Below are 13,410 nucleotides of genomic sequence, written 5' to 3' on the forward strand. Positions count from 1 at the left end.
TATTGTTCCGATTCAGGCCACAAGATGGCAGACCCTCCAACGCGCACGGTCCCTATAATTTGTGATTGTGTAAATAAATTGTACGAGTGTTTCCTGGAATATATTATGCACTTGGGCCATTTGACTGAGCACTTCAAATCCCGTTCCTTGTGTACTTATGTATGTAATTAAGTAGTTTCAGGGCGACGATGGAATTATGCTACTGAAAAGCTTTAATCAATTTCTGTGTGTTTACTGTCATAAACAACGTATAGTTTGTACCGCCAAAAAGAGTTTTATGTTTTTTTTATACAAAATATCATTTCGTAAAACTAATATTTTTTTTTATAATTTTAGAGCAATGAACATGGCTCATTTAATATTTATATGGAAACTCATAGCCAAGGTTGATTCTAGTGAATCGACAACGACCACCAAGCCAGGCCAAGTTTAAACCGACCTTGGTGGTGAAAACCTACGGCTACGCCATACTTCACGTAAAACTTGGCTGGCGACTTGGCGTGGATAGATTCTAGGCAGGTAGGTAATTTGATAAAAAAATAAGATCGCATACTCAGCAAGCTGCCAGCATTGACATTTACAAATAACACCCCTATGAGGGATTTTAGAAGAAATGGCACCATACTGCCTAGGGGACTCGGGGAGAAACCATGGTTTTAATTTGTTAATTATGTATGTTGTAACAACACTTTCAAAATACAAAAGCTGAATAGGACATACAACTTTAGCGCGCAACGAGCGGTGAGGCGGGTGGCGCGCGCAGTGCATGTAGGAGTGCAGTCGTCGCAAGCAGTCAAGCCTGAGGATGGACCCCCGATGGGTTCAAAACATGTCGCCAATAGCGACGAATAATTCACGTGAATGTAACCGGTGTTATTTTTACTAGACTTAAATCAACCGGGATATAAACCGTGATTACCTTTTATATTGTTTTTATTGAGCTCCCGATATTTCGACGCAGTATCCGTGAATCATTCAAAACGATGTTATTTTGGTAAGGAGAAAGTTTGAGGCCCGGGAAAGGTAATTTTATCGCAAACGAAGTCGCGGGCAGATGCTAGTAACTAGTAGAGAAATAAGTAAGCTTAGAGTGCTCGGTACGAAGATAAGAACTTAAAAACCCATTAACAATAAGTTTTAAGCAAGTTTTATGATAACTTATTTACCTATAATAAGACCTAAGCTTAATTAAAATTAAGTTTCAAGCGAGTTTAAGAGCTATATGAATTTTAACATACCGTCCAATCCTTCCAACCTATTATTATTAAGTACCTACGCATCAACAGTATGGAGTAAGCATATTTCTCTTATTAATTTTAGGTACAATAAGGACCTAAAATTAATAAGTATTTCGTCGAAATGGAGTTATTATACAGTTATAATAATCTTTAGTGTGTTTTCGCAGAAAACTCTTATCAGACTGGATTTTATAATTAAAAGCCACACACATGATTTAATTGCCTTTGCCTCAGAATAACTACGTAGGTAATTGCTTTATCTAGGGTTTGTTAGGGCGACCTTGAATGTGTAAGCTTCTTTTGAATTTGTTTACAATAAACTACACATTTTGAGTAGTTTTTAAATGTAGTAAGTTAATCTTACCTTCATTTTATTGAATATTTTCAGTACAATCTGCCCGTACTCTTGGGTTAATGTAAACAAGTGAATTTGAAGCTACCTTCTTTTGATATTTTTTTTATCGGTCTCGGGGGTATAAATACAGCCAGTCATTCTGAAGAACGCCACTTCTAGTTCGGAGCTCAACGAGTGAACAAGGTAACTCTGTTATCGTATTTTGTTGTAAAATATATTTGTTATTCTCAAGTTCTTTGAAATAAAAGGTAATTATGTTACTTTGAGTATGATTTACTTTATATTCCTGAATAATTGCTTTTAGTTCAGAAATGGGGATTTACAAGCCCACATTCCATTCGGTCTGTTTTAATGTAGTTTAAAATTACCTAGTAATGTTTTTATAAGTGTTTAGACCACTCTATGATTTTTAAAGTAATTTTTGTTATATATTGCTAGTCATTTAATAATTTACTAAATGTAAGGTTATTTTTAGCTAATGGATGTTTTGTTCAAAACAGGAAGGATGTCGGAGGAACATGCCGATGAGGATATGCGTGAGGGTTCAGTTATCCTGCTGGGCGTGACAGCACGGCGCCGTGAGGATCTGCCAGAACGAGGACGAGGACGACACGTCACGCGGCAACGGCATGAACGACGCAGCAGGACCCGGTCGCGATCGCGAGGCAAGCGGCCATCAAGGCCCCGTTCGCGGTTACCAAGGGAGCGTTCACGGACGCCCAGAAAGTGTTCACGGACGCCGTTAAAGCGTTCTCGGGCGCTAAGGGAACGGTCACCTTCATCCTGTGAGCGTTCACGATCGTCGAGGAAGCGATTGCGTTCGCCGGGCAGCGGCGAGCGGACCAGGCGCCGCCGATACAACACGCCGTCTGCAAGTCGACGGGAAAGAAGACGCAAACGCCGGTCAAACGTGAGTGCTTCCGGTTCTTATAGCAGTAGTGACGATAGGACGGTTAGGAGTTGCCGAAGTAATAGTATACATAGTTCAAATAGGAACGTCAACACATTTACCTTGCAAGATGTTATGGATTTGATGAAATCGTTGCCCTCATCTACATCTCAGCATCTAGAAGAAATTCAGCTAGGACTTAATACCACATTGAATAAAGCAATCGGCAATAGTCCAGCTGAAGTACTTTTTGGAACTAGACTGAAAACAAAGGGGGACGGATTAGTAGCTTCATTAATTGATCAAGAGGGTGAGAGTGCTAGCCATACGATCGATGACGTAAGATACGAGGTTAATATGAAAATTCAAGGGGAGCAACAAAAGAATAAGGAAAGATTTGACAGGGTTAGAAAAATTGCTAAAAAGTATGAGGTAGGAGATCTTGTTAGAATAGAAAGAGACATTAATAGCAATAACGGAAAATCCAAAAAACTCTTACCTAAATTACAAGGACCGTATAAAATAACCAAAGTATTAGATATGGATAGATATTTAGTTGAAGATACGCCTATAACCCGAAAGCAGAACCGAAAGTACGAAGCAGTTATTGCGGTTGATAAAATACACCCATGGCTAACGTTTACGCAGGATGTTATTGATTCAGGTAGTGAGAGTGATGATAGCGATGTAGACATGAGGGGAGTAGAAGATAACAATGCAGATGAACCACAAGGCGAGGATAGTTAGATAATAAATAAGAGTTATAAAATGTATAAACTATGATGATTGTGATGTTGATAATGACTATGAAAAAAAATACTGTAACAATGATATGACGATGACAATATAATAAGTTTGTGTATTACTGACAGGATAATGATAATGGTTATGCTGCAAATTGATACACATATGAGTCGTAAGACACTTTTGGGAGTGTGCTCAGTTTGGCATGTAAACCATAGATGAACATCTTGGATTATCACACAATGGAGTCTTAAGGACAATTTGGAGTGTGTTAAATCTAAGATGGTGAATGAAGGCATGAATTGACACGCAAATGAGTCGTAAGACAACTGGGAGTGTGTTCAATTCAATTGTATATATAAAAAGTCCAAGAATGAATTAATTGTATGTTATATATTCTAGTGGTCACATATTTCACACAAGTACTCTAATGGTCAAGTATAATACTTGACATAATACTCTTACAGTCCGATACTGTCATTTGAAAGATACTTGTGAGAAATATTATATTTGTGTTTAGATAATCAAGTTATAAATATAGATTCTTTTTTGGAAAAATTTTAATGAACGTATAAATATTTAATTGAAGTATTAAAATAAGAAAACGAGATTTATACTATGATTTCACGTAAAGGTCTGCCCTAATGTTGGTTAATTATAAATAATAATATTATACGCAATTGATGGAACAATTACTTTTGTAAAATGGCCGAACGAATTAGAAAATAATATATTTTTTCCTCTTTAATACTTTTGTTTTTCTAAAATGTATCAGACATATAACTTGTATTGGTGTTTTTGTAAGTCTAGATACAAATATTATTTTATTGATAAATTAATAGAGTTGGTTAATATGCTTGAAATATTGAAATCTCTGTGCTATAACGAGAGGACTTCGTTTTTTCAGAATGGCCGACTGTAAGCTTCGTTTGAATTTGTTTACAATAAACTACACATTTTGAGTAGTTTTTAAACGTAGTAAGTTAATCTTACCTTCATTTTATTGAATATTTTCAGTACAATCTGCCCGTACTCTTGGGTTAATGTAAACAAGTGAATTTGAAGCTACCTTCTTTTGATATTTTTTTTATCGGTCTCGGGGGTATAAATACAGCCAGTCATTCTGAAGAACGCCACTTCTAGTTCGGAGCTCAACGAGTGAACAAGGTAACTCTGTTATCGTATTTTGTTGTAAAATATATTTGTTATTCTCAAGTTCTTTGAAATAAAAGGTAATTATGTTACTTTGAGTATGATTTACTTTATATTCCTGAATAATTGCTTTTAAATGTCAGCTGGAGCAATAGAAACAGGATCAGTAGGGTGAATCTAGGCTTATCGGTTAATAAAAACACAGGCGAAACTTTCTGTTTAGAGAAATGCTTGCACAAACGAACTATTTTTTTTATTTCTCCTAACCTCCTCCTCCCCTCACGCTTTCCAACCCTCCCTGTGTTGAGCAAGATCCCGCCAATCCCGCTGAAACGTATCCAAGTGAATAACTATTAATAATGAACTAATACCTAAATTAAATAATTAAAAAACCCCATGCGTGCATCATTTTGAAAAAGAGCTAATACTCTTCAAACTGCTAGACCGAACTCTATGAAACAGCTAAGAATTACCGCAAGAAAATACGCTTTAAGAAAAACAACCGCATCGAAATTGGCCAATCCGTTGGAAAGCTACGATACCACAAACAGACAGATACTCAGGCAGATATTGGCGTCAAATATATAACACCTCTCTTTTTGCATTTGTAACAAACCAAAAAGGTTTTGATTTACGAGTACATATTTATGTCAGTATTCATGAACGTCAGTCACATTTAAAGGTTACATTCAGATGGTGACTGCAGCAGCCAGTGTTACCGCTGCAGAGCTGACGAGGACGATGTCACTGTCAATTTCCTTGATAAATTGCGCCCCTGTCGTTACAGCGTTACTGTCACGTCATTTTATCAAAAAGATTGGCAGTGACATTGCCGAGTTGTCAAGTCAGCCTTACCATCTACGCCTTACCTGCTATAACAACGTTCGCCATTCACAGTGAAGGTAATTAAATAATTCACATAAGTGGCGTTCCCAGTGATTGTTCACTGTAACAACGTTCGCCATTCAGTGTGTGGGTAATTAAATACTTCACGTAAGTGGCGTCCCAAGTGATTATCTAGCGGTAAATGCGGCACGTGGGAGAGAGCGGCGACGCCTAAATTGACCATGAGATTGTGGCAACGGCCGCTTAGTTACTAACCATCTAGCTATGCTTCACCTGCTGTTATTAACGGCACCAATCATGGAACTTTTAAGAGAAAATTTGGATTCTTTCTGATATTTCACCGACACCTGTAAAATTTCTACCGCTTTACGCTTTAAAAGTTGAATGTCCAATTAATTATTTATGTTTTCTATGTATTTAATGAAAGCTACTGCAATTGGTTTCAATATAATTAACCAATTAAAACTGTGGTTTTTTGCTCCAGTTATGGAATATATGTCGCCATTCATTTTAAAAATAACAAATATCAATGAAAAATTAAACTTAAGTAGCTCTTTGGCTCTTGTTTATGGTAAAATGTTACCAGCGATTAAAAACTGATGGTAAATACTTGTTTTTCAGAATTTGTCTATACCATTCCATTACATACTGGTGCCTGTTCCATTATAGGGGTGTTTACTATAACAATGTTCGTGTAAGTAATTAAATACTTTACATAATGATTTAGTTACTTACCTACGCTACGCTTCACCTGCTGTAATAATGTTCGCCATTCAGCGTGTAGGTAATTAAATACTTCACGTAAGTTGCGTCCCCAGTGATTATCTAGCAGTAAATGCGGCACGTGGGAGAGAGCGGCGACGCCGAGATTGACCGTGAGATTGTGGCAGCGGCCGCTCCTTGGGCTTCGCCTTCAAATACATACCTACACGGTGGATTTCACGATGCGATCAAAAATATTAAAAAGATATAAATATTGTAAGGACAAGATAGACCGTCCGTTTGTTGATATCGAGAGACTACATAGTAGTACACAATATAATTGCCTGTTGCGTTGCCTATTACTGTGTTGGATTCGGCCAGAACCACCAAAATACTATAAGACCAGAAGTTAATGAAAGCCATTTTAATTGATGGTTTAACATATACACCGTGGGCCAATTAAACCCGATTCAAACTTAAACTGAAACTTAGCTTTTACATGAAACCGATATCGTCACCGTTCTTTCAAATATTAATTATTAAAAAATAAACATGTTGCAATAATTTTATTACAAATCTTGCTTAATAATGCTTGTGACAACAATTTAAAAATGACTAAAGTTCATCGCCCTAAACTCAAACCCCAACAATCTTCATTCACGTTTGAAATTGCACGTTTCACAAAAACAGGGAATAATTTAAGGCGTGCGCACACAGCTTATCCTACCCTTGTCACGCGGCTGACGGCCGAGACAAAAACAGTGCTCGTGTGTACTCGGCCTTTTTGTATGCCCACCCTTTGCTTGTGTATGGGCAGTGAGTATAAGCGCAAATGCTGTAAGTTAGAATGGTTATAATTTCTGCACCCTTGATGTTTTTAGCCCTATGTCCAGCTGAGGACATCTTTCGGCTCGAAACGTGATATTTTTTACTTGACTTAATATTTAGATTATAACAGAAAAATCATTTCCGTAGAGGGCACAAAAAATATAAAGCATGCTGGACTAATGAGACTAAGCAATTACTTTGATAGCTTCAATTTTGGAGAATAAACACTCGAGCCGTACCTAAATCGGTTCTTTGTTTGGATGCCCATATTTTATCATAAAATAGAGCATATTCGCCTACAGTAGTAACCCACCCTGCCTTTGTAGATCCCGTTTGTACGGTCAAGCATTTTCGTTGTTCGCTATTTAGTACACGTCTTTTTATTTTATTTTTACTTTAGAGCTTTTGTTTCAAAATTGTTTCGTTGTTTGAGAGTTATGGTCTCATATGCTATTTTCGAACATAACTTAAGGGTGCTTACATTAGGTACACACTTGGCTCCATTTTTGGATTTATATATTTTAGTTATGCGTTGGAGTTATTGTTACGATTAGCAAAACATGAGAGCATAGACACTTTCCACAAAGGCCCCGGTTATTATATGTTTGCAATACATACTAGAGGTACAACTAGGTGCTAAATTGCATAGCCACTTTATGGATGAATTTATTCATATGTATAATGTGTTCATGCAAATTTTTATTGTATGATCAAGGCTTGTTATTGTATGATCTATAAGTAACATTTTTAACTGATGCCCGACTAGAACGTGTAAATTCTATTTATATTTTGAACCGTGACTACTTGACTTTTAAATCTTTTTTTTCCTAGTGATACGGATATGGTGGCCATCTGAATAGAGAATAAAAAGGAGTCATTACCCAACAAACAATCAGGCGACACCTAGCAGCCTATTTTATAACCTTTAGATATAGAACGGCTGTACAATAGCTGCATAGGCTTAGCCTACAGGCTGAGGTGACATAAAAGTTTTTCAGCTACAGCTATAATGCATGTTAAGCAGCTCTCTAGTCTTAGGCTCAAAGTTAATTGTATAACCTTTACATCTATATGAGTTATAAGTAGCTGAGGCGATAAAAAGTATTTTTTACCACACCAACTGGTATAGGACCTTTTGATTGTTCAAAAACTAATGAGATAGATGCATTTTATACACACGTGGGGCAAAGTAATCAGATGCAAATTTTGAGTTGTTTTCTTATTTTTAATGATATTTTTTATTATGTTTGATTTGGTTAGATTTTTTTCGTATTTCATAGTTAGTATTTTCCTCGCGTTGGTATAGTGAAAGTTTTTGTGTTTCTCGGAGGCAAAGTTTGTTTAACCCTCGTGCCTTGAAACCGTTGAATTGTGAAGCGTTGCGAGCGCTTCAAAATTCCACTTCTCGAACCTCTCGCTACGCTCGTGGTTCAATTTTAGAATCTTTCGCTTACTCGTGTATCAATACTAATACGAGCTGTTAAACAACAACTTTGGCCCCTTGTTAAAGAAATAACTATTAAAGCTCCTTGTATCGCAAACGTTACTTAACTCTCTTGTATCACTTACAGTTGAATAGAGAAGTTATTAGTCGCTATTATAGATCATGTAGAAAAGAGACGAGTAGCGCCGTTTTGCAACCTAAGGTTATAAAAAATGTGTGCCCAGGGTCCGGGGGTATTACGGATACCTAATGTCTTAATAGAATGTGCACACGACATGTGCGTATAAACCTGTCATTCTGGTGGCCACTGCAACTGCATTACCGCTGCAGCCTTGACGCGAGCACTGACACTGTCAATGTCCTTATTCATTAAAATGACTAATGGATTGAACGTTCTAATCGACACACGACAGTGAAGCGGCTACGCACGTTACTTTTGTTTTTTTTCCATACGGACTATAATATTTTCCCCGACACCCCTGAGAAAACCCTTATCAGAGTTAGGTTTAGGCCGATTCGCCAATAAACTAAGGTGTAGATGGCAGTAATCTAATATGTAGGACATTGCGGTACCAACAAAATGGAGAAATTATTAGGTCCGCACTTTCTGAGTCCTGGTAACTGTCCCCAGTGTTACGCCGACAAATGGTCCAATTCGATCAAAGCTTATACGATGGCATACCGATATGATTCCGATCTGTAAGTGTCAAAAGTGACATTTCTTAAAAAAAACCCGTCACTTTTGATGACTGATCGGTATCGTATCGGTGTGACATATTATAAGCATTATTCGAATTGGGCCGAAAGGATCTAAAGGCAAAAAAGTAGAGGCAGACAGTAATCTTATCTTTTAACTTAGAAATCTCAGTCTGCTCATAAAATTATGGGATTAGACTGCTGCCTAATCCCAAAATATCAAAAGATTATACCTTACAGTAATAATACATACTAATCTATGATTGTATTTTACATCTACATTATTTTCAAAGAATATAAGAATCAAGTAAAGATACTAATTCATTATTAAACAAAGTAGACTACAATAAAATATTTAAAAAAATACCGGTGAATATTCTATACTAGCAAAGAGAATTGATTGTAATAGAGAGGTAAAGTCTAAAAAAAAACGTCACTCTTAGTTTGCCATCCAACAGGGATGGCTCTGTACTGCGCCATATGTTTTGCGGTCACTGAATTTTCAAACGTCAACTTTTGGCAATCAGAGTTACGGTAAAATGTATAGATATGTACAACGCCATCTCGTTTACCTGCCAAATTCGAAGCACGAAATTTGCTTAGATTTTACGCATCTTACTCAATCAATGTATCTTTGAAACTAGTCAAACTAGCCAAAATACCTTTGCAAATATTTTGAACAGAAAAGTTATGTTTAACGCCATCTATTTCATACTCGCAGAACGACGGTACTAATATTACTGCCGGAGTCTGGAGTTCCTGGAGGAAGACGTCATAAACCATCTGACGCTATTAATTCATTGTTTTTTTGATAGATGGCAGTGGAGGGCATGAAAATGTATAGTTGCGTAATTATGCTAAAATTAATTAATTCATAATTTCAAAATTACCTATGCTATTTGAGCTGTGCTGTAGGTATATTAGGTATATGAATTGTAGTAGGATATTTATATTAAGTAGATAATAATTATAGAGATTTTTATCTATAAAATTGATTTTACGAGTAAATGTTATACATGTAAGTCTACGAGTATTATCAATTATCCGGCACAGATTGTTAACTAACAATCTACTTATAGAATACTATTTTTAAAGTAGGTACCTAACTATGAAAAATAATGGTAATAAATAAATATTATAGGACACTATCACACAAATTGATTAAAGTCCCACATAACCCACTTCCAATGCAGTGATGGATTTGCCAGAAGGGTCGATTAGGCCCAGGCTTAGGGCGGCTAGATATTAGGGGCGGCAATCTACATAGAAGTGTGCTGAGAAATGGCCGGCTAGTACTTAATAAGGGCCCTGGGGCCTAGGACGGCCAAGGCCACCCACTGCCTACTTTTTTAAACTTCTTTGTGTTAATAAAATAAAGATGAGTTGTAAAAAAAATTCAAAGATAGGTAAGGCATTCGTTGAGCTTTGATTTGTACGTTTAATTGATTCCATTGTTTTGCAAAAAATATCCATATATATATTGTATAATGATAACACAATGAAATGGATTTTAATCAAATTAAGAATTTGAATACCGTTCTTACCAGAGGTATGTAATTATTGGCTTTGTATTTGCCCATAAACCTTATTTATAATGCATCTGTATAAAAATTGATGTACTTTACGGATACACTCTTAACTAGTCTTAACCGACTATCGGTGCAAATTATACATTTGAAATATGGTTTACGATCTAATGAAGCTCTTTATCATTTGTAACAGATTTCAACGTAAAAAGATAATATCAATATGAATCATTGAGCACCTACGCAATAAATCGAATCACATAACAGCAAAATATGCTTATAAGTGTGCACATCAATCAAAATTTATTTATACTGTAATGTACGATATCTTTGAAAACGGGATGATTTTGAAAACTGCTACTATCTACTAAACCAGGCACTTCATATTTTAGCAAAGCTTTACCTACGCTACTGCGACGCTTATCAATCTTATCATGGCATCTTGTTTATATATTGTTGCTACAGTAAAAAAACCGGTCAAGTGCAAGTTCGTTTAGCTCGCGCACCGAGGGTTCCGTACAAACTTTCAATTTTCTCAAGAAAGACTTTTGACCAGAAGTATACTATTAGTATAATTGTGTACAGCACAATCTATGAACGAATTGGCTAACTAATTTGTGCGATCTGTATGTTTGTTGGTTTTCCAGGGATAATTCTTTATCAAGTTAACCGATTTCAATAATTTTTATTTTATTTGAAAGATGGTGCCTTTAAGTGTAATCTCATCTCAAAATGTTTTTTGTTAATTATGAATGAATGAATGAATGAATTTTATTTGCGGAATACGGGTTACATAGGGTTGTTAAAAATATAGTATGTACAAGTTCTCCATATTCTACTTAAACAAGCATGCAAAAATTATCTGTATTTTTGAAGGATTGTTAGTGATCCAACAAAATACAGAGACTTAGCCTATTAACAAGTTTTATCGAACAACATGCATACTATTACTACGTGTATGTACATTTAACATTAAAAAATTCTTCTACAGTACAAACATTTAGGTCACAGAACCAGGCATACAAATTTGTTTTAAACTGGTTAAGGAAGAGATTTTTTATATTTTTTGGAATTTTATTATATATTTTTACGCACAAAAAATATGGACTATGTGTCGTTTGTTTCAAGCGAACTTTAGGTATATATAATTGTTTTTTTTGTCTTGATATCCGGTCGTTGGAAGTTTTAACTTCATAGTTTTTAGTAAAATAATTTTGATTGCTATGCACAAATACAGCCGTTTCGTATATGTATAATGAAGGCAACGACAAAAGTTAAAAAAAAGTTCTCAAGATACACCATATTTTTCCTGTAATCTTTATGATAATGTTATTATTATGTAAACATTTCATAATTTTTCATTCGTAAACTTCGGAGATAAGTGGGGGGTGGTATTTTTTTTTTCACATTTTGCTTCATAAGTAAAATTTTTTCACTATGAAAAAAAAAATAGTTTTGTAATGTTCAATTTGAGATCTTTCAAATGATATCCCACTTGAGCTAGTAACTAGACTTTGAAATTTTGCCCCCTCTTTATATAATTAATACAAATAAAATAAAATAAATTACACTTCCAATATGTTTGGGTTAGTGTTATTCATTTCATTACTATTCCAAATTTCAAATCGATAGCTTAAGTACTTCTCGAGATATTTAGCAATGTGACAGACGGACGGACAGAGTCGCACCATAAGGGTTCCTTTTGTACCTTTTTGGTACGGAACCCTAAAAATGGCAAATATTAGCAATTTTCAAAATTACCCTGCTTTTGAAGTTACCTAATGCACCTTAAATTTAACCTGATAAGCAGATACCGTACATTTGGTGCCGTTGACACAAAATCGACATCACGCTGCATAATAATATGCTGATTCAATTTACTTTTTTCGTAATCATTTATTACGTACATATCAACATTTTTAGTTAACCGTTATCGATATTTAAAATAAACAAAGATAATATATATAATACGTCTGTGATTAACTTTGACTGATTGTGACATACTACATTATTTATTTATAGTCATATAAAAAAATAAATAATTATTTATAACAAGAATGATTTTTTCGCAAAGATATCTAGGACTTTTTTGTGTAGAATTGAATAAGCTTTAATGTTGTCTTACATCATATTTTCCTAGATAAATTAGATTTAGAGTAAAACGTGAATTTCTCAAGGATGGTACACATTTTCCAAGATTGCTGCGATACCTTGAGGTCCCCAAATGTCAAATGGTGTGGAAATGATTTACATACATACCAAATTTCAGGACTGTCCCAGAGATTTGGAGGTTTGTTCTATTCCGATTGTGCTATGTAGAGTTATATGTGATACAGGTAAGAAAGCACATCAAATATTTTATGTAGGTATTTCATAGCAATCAGTCAGATTTATATAATGTATATTCTCATTTCTTTATTAATTATATTTTATTTTCCTTTTGAAAGAATTCGATGTCTTCTGAAAGAGCTATGTATACTATTTGTATGATTTGATGAACATATATATTTTTAATCAAATTTCTATAAAGAAAAGTAGTATCTATATTGTATTTTTTCTTATTTAATGCATGTTAATTATAAGATGTAATGTTTTGAAAAAAATTGTCCCGCCGAGTTTGTTGCCGGTCCATATTGGGATACCCTCGTCCAATTAAGGGGGGATTTACATCTTCTCGGGTCAGAGGTGTAGGGTTAGAGCCGGCGTAGCTTTATTTGACATTCATAAGCGCATTGTAATATGCCTACTTGAATAATAAACTATCTTTATCTTATCTTTATCTTTTCTATTGAACTCTATGCAGGTAGATATGTCTGTATGCATGTCTAACCCCTTGATACATCCTACAGCCTAAAACGTCCAACGGATTTCAGAGAATGGTACGGTATTAAATTCTTTTCAGTTGTGCGAATAACGGGGAATTTTGTCGCTAAAACATGTTAAATGTGCATAAATATGGGTATAAAAGTATGTGTATTTAAATGTAATTT

At 35.1% G+C, this 13,410-nt stretch overlaps 1 long non-coding RNA gene across 1 annotated transcript in view; it reads right to left on the reverse strand.

Annotated features, from left to right (window-relative positions):
- The window catches only part of LOC133516428 (uncharacterized), a 452,437-nt gene that overhangs the window by 195,770 nt on the left and 243,257 nt on the right, over nt 1-13,410 (reverse strand). The window lies entirely within an intron of this gene.

Source organism: Cydia pomonella, chromosome 3 (assembly GCF_033807575.1).
Source record: "Cydia pomonella isolate Wapato2018A chromosome 3, ilCydPomo1, whole genome shotgun sequence".
In the NCBI taxonomy this organism is placed as follows: Eukaryota; Metazoa; Arthropoda; class Insecta; order Lepidoptera; family Tortricidae; genus Cydia; species Cydia pomonella.